Consider the following 4,152-nt stretch of genomic DNA (forward strand, 5'->3'; position numbering starts at 1 on the left):
TGCTGATGCACGATAAAGTGCCATTGGCTTTTCCGATGGCTTCGTGACACTGCCGACTCATGTTCATCTTGGAGTCCACTAGGACTCCAAGATCCCTTTCCACTTCCGTGCCACCCAGCAGGTCATTCCCTAGGCTGTAGGTGTGCTGGACATTTTTCCTCCCTAGGTGCAGCACTTTGCATTTCTCCTTGTTGAACTGTATTCTGTTGTTTTCTGCCCACTTGTCCAACCTGTCCAGGTCTGCTTGCAGCTGTTCCCTGCCCTCCGGCGGGTCCACTTCTCCCCACAGTTTTGTGTCCTCCGCAAACTTGGACAAGAGAGTACACTTCACTCCCTCGTCCAAGTCGCTGATGAAGACATTAAAGAGTATCGGTCCAAGGACTGAGCCCTGCGGGACCCCACTGCCCACACCCTTCCAGGTCGAAACCGACCCATCCACCACGACTCTCTGGGTGCAACCCTCTAGCCAATTCACCACCCACCAGACTGTGTAGTCATCCAAGTCACAGCCTCTTAACTTGTTCACCAGTATGGGGTGGGATACCGTATCGAAGGCCTTCCTGAAGTCTAAGTATACGACATCCACCCCTCCTCCTGTGTCCAGGTGTTTCGTAACCTGGTCATAAAAAGAGACTAGATTAGTCAGGCATGATCTGCCTGCTACAAACCTGTGCTGGTTTCTCCTCAGCATAATTTGTCCTGCTGGGCTCTTGCAAATGTGAGCCTTGATAATTTTTTCAAAGACTTTGCCAAGGATGGAAGTGAGACTGACTGGCCTATAGTTGTCTGGGTCCTCCTTCCTCCCCTTCTTGAAAATGGGGACCACATTGGCCCTTTTCCAGTCCTCCGTGTCAGAGCAGACTCAATTAATCTGTCTGCATAATCAAGTCTACTGGAGCATTCTAATTGGAATGAGCTTTAGTTAAAGTGCCTCTGCTGCCAATTTGAAGCGTAAGATGCTGATACGCAAGACACTGTGGGTGTGTTAGTTAGAGCAGCTCCTGAGAGCTGCTTTAAAACACACCCCTTTCCACCCTGAAACGTGTATAGATACCGTATGGGTGGAGATTGCTGAGCAGTACAGCTTCAAGTCACCCTTACCCACCTTCTACATAACATTGTCTGTTTTGGGAAGTGGAGATGATTGCAGCCACTTCCTGCTACTGTGGTCTCCAAGCCAGGCACTTTGTTCCAGGTGGGCATTAAGCGTGGCTGACACAAACTCAGGCTGAATCTAGCCTTGTTGATATCAAGTTAGCAGTTATCTTCTGAATGCAGCATTCCACAGAACTGATCTAACACCATGTGTCTTGGGGGTAGGGGCAGAAATCCAATCCATAAGAATGGAAACTAGGGAAATCTCTTGTCCATTTTTGCAAATGATTAAACTACCAAGGAAAATATTAATAAAAGATAAAAATGCCCTCAGTTGCTGGAGTGTATAGTGAAAAATTGGTTTTGTCAGGTGAATAAACTAGATTTGATTTCCCAGGTTTTTTGCCATTATAATTTCTTTTAACTTTTTCCCTTCTTTTTTTCAGTATTACTAAGTGACCTACTTCTTTTGATCTAAAATTAGTGTCAGCAACTCCAATACAGTAGCTCCACTCCATCCTTTTTCTACCTTGCACTGCCTGTTCCCATTAGACAAGGCCATTGTGTCCTGCTGTGGTAAGGAAGTTGCAGGGTTTTATTATTATTTTACTTGTGTTGACTTAGAGGGAGAATTCAAAAGCCTTAAGCGGGAGGGGAACACAAGACTAACTTGGTTATGCTGTTTTAAGCCTAAGGGAAATATGTGCTCCTAGTGAAGCTTAGTGTGCAGATCAGAGACCATGATTTTGTGGATTTATTCATAACAGTGTATCGTTAGTGTATCTTTCATAACAGTGTGTGAAATCTAGAGTATAAACAAGTTCTTCCGAAAAATTACTTGGACCTCTCCAGGAAGACTTGCAAAATGCTACTTCAAGCAAGAGGTAACCAAACATGCTAGTTTTTTTTATTGTTTCTGTTGAAAGCAGTAACTAGATTACCCTGTTTTGTGTTTGTTTCTCTTCCCAGCCCTTGCAGTAAGTGAACTAAAATTTGATGGACAAAATAAACTGAGATACAAGATGGTTGATTGTCTTCTATTTTTGTTCCTTTCTAGGTGTTTGCCATTAGGTTCTGGCTTATCCACATAATCATGGCAGAAGGCGGATTTGATCCCTGTGAATGCATTTGTACTCATGAACATGCAATGAGAAGGTTGATCAATCTGGTAAGGATAACGTGAGGACACTTTTTTTTTTTCTTTCCACAGCTGACTAGGCAGCAATTTCAGACTCCCTGGTTAAACAGGGTCTGCCTCTGCTTGTACTATGTATTTAGAATGATTCTGTATATATAAAGGGCTTAGTCCATCTGTCTCTGTCTGTCTGTCTGTCCATAACGCTCTTGGCGCACCCTGGTTGGTTGTCTTGGCAGCTAATCACAATGCTTACTGAAACAACTAGAGTGCCCTGCAGGAAACGGTGGGGATGGAGTGGGACAGTGGAGCACTGCTATGATGGCAGGGACAGAGAGGACAGAACCGGGCGGGGAGGCCAGCACTGCTGGCCTTGCCCCCATGTCTAGGGAAGCTTGCATGTGGCAGGCGCCGCCCCCCCCACCCCCCACCATCCCATGCTGCTGCCGCTCTGGGAATGAAGTGGGGCTGGATGTGCAGCGGTGGCAGCATGGGGTGGCAGGTGGCGGCAGGAGCCACTGCTGCATACAAGCTTCCCCCTCCCCTGCGTCCTCCCCTGCTCCTGGGAGGCGCAGGGCCAGATGCAGAGTGGGGGAGGGTGGTGCGGGGCTGGATACTAGGCAGGGGGCTGGGGGGTGTGAGCAGTGGTGACACATAAGGAATGCAAGTGGATGCACATGCACCCCCTGAGAGCGCTGGTGCACCCCCTGTCAGCCAGTGTTCCTGGGCGGGGGGGGGGCAGGCAAGACGATTGCTGCCCCCCCTCAGAGCACTGGCTGGGGGGTGGGGGTGCCAGGAGAAGCAGTCCCCCTGCAGCTGATCGCACTCCCTCGCGAGTTGGCAGGATTGGCTGCAGGGGACTCTCCCTTCCCCATCCCCCACCCAGTTGCTGACTGTCCACTGGGTGGGGGGGGCAAGTGCTTCCTCCTGACTCAGGAGGCACCAGTTGCCCATGGGTGTGAGGGGTGTGGCGTGGGGCCAGGGGTGGGGTGACGCATGGCCGGATGCAGAGTGGTGGGAAGCGGCCACCCTCCCACACACACGCGCACACACTCCTGGGGGGCAGCAGCACAGCAGGGTGATGTATGGCGGTGCTTTGTTTCCCCCCCTCTGCCCCTCCAGTCATTCTTGATGAGCAGTTCTCTAGTACTTTGATAATTTTCACTGTGGTTTTAACTGACAAGTTGCAAATAACTTTCCATGCAAGTTGTTCAACAGGGTTTCATTTGAATAGCATATATCTCTCCAGCTGCTTTTATACTGCTACATAACCTGTATCAGTCTGTGTAAAGGTTCAAGCCCTAATCCTTCAAACATTTGAACTCTAGCTGAATGTGTAAAACTTCTCATAGACCAGTGGTTCTTAACCTTTTTAGATTCAGGGCATCCCTTTGTAAGTTTTTAGAATCTGGTATTCCCTGGTTGAGAACCCTTGTCATACCAGCTTAGTGGTTCTCAGCCAGAGTGATATTGCTGCAAACAACTGCTGCAGCTGCCTTGGATAGGGCAAGGAAGGGTTGGGGTAGAAGGGCTGTTTTTTGCCATAGCAAAGACTGGGGGGAGGATGGCACTAATCTGACACCCTCCCTAAATTGGCACCCAGGGCTGGTGTGCCTCTTGTCCCCACCTAGTTATGCTGCTGCACAGGAGCATACACTCCTGCCTGCATTAGCATTATCTGGTAAACCTAAAGCAGACAGAAGGGCCTGCTCTTGCCACATGCCTTCCCAGTTGATCTACCCCGCACTCCTGCTGGAAACAGGTATGTGGGATAGTTCCATGTGCCCTATGTGCCTCTGTTTCCAGGAGGAGCATGCAGAGTCAGACTAGAAAGGGCTGCCACAGGCCTTCCCAGATTGACTTTGCAGGAGGTGCACGGGCTGTTTCATCCAGTTGTAGCAGCAGTGGTGTAAGGCTCTTGT

General features: G+C 49.3%; 1 protein-coding gene across 2 annotated transcripts in view; it reads left to right on the forward strand.

The window, feature by feature from the left end:
* The first annotated feature begins 2,152 nt into the window (after positions 1 to 2,152).
* The window catches only part of UGDH (UDP-glucose 6-dehydrogenase), a 92,572-nt gene continuing 90,572 nt past the window's right edge, over positions 2,153 to 4,152 (forward strand). For both annotated transcript variants that reach the window (XM_025210676.1, XM_025210677.1), the window contains exon 1: positions 2,153 to 2,263. The gene's annotated coding sequence lies outside the window, so the exon portion shown is untranslated. The remainder of the gene's footprint in view (positions 2,264 to 4,152) is intronic.

The sequence above is a fragment of the Alligator sinensis genome, unplaced genomic scaffold (assembly GCF_000455745.1).
Source record: "Alligator sinensis unplaced genomic scaffold, ASM45574v1 scaffold246_1, whole genome shotgun sequence".
In the NCBI taxonomy this organism is placed as follows: Eukaryota; Metazoa; Chordata; order Crocodylia; family Alligatoridae; genus Alligator; species Alligator sinensis.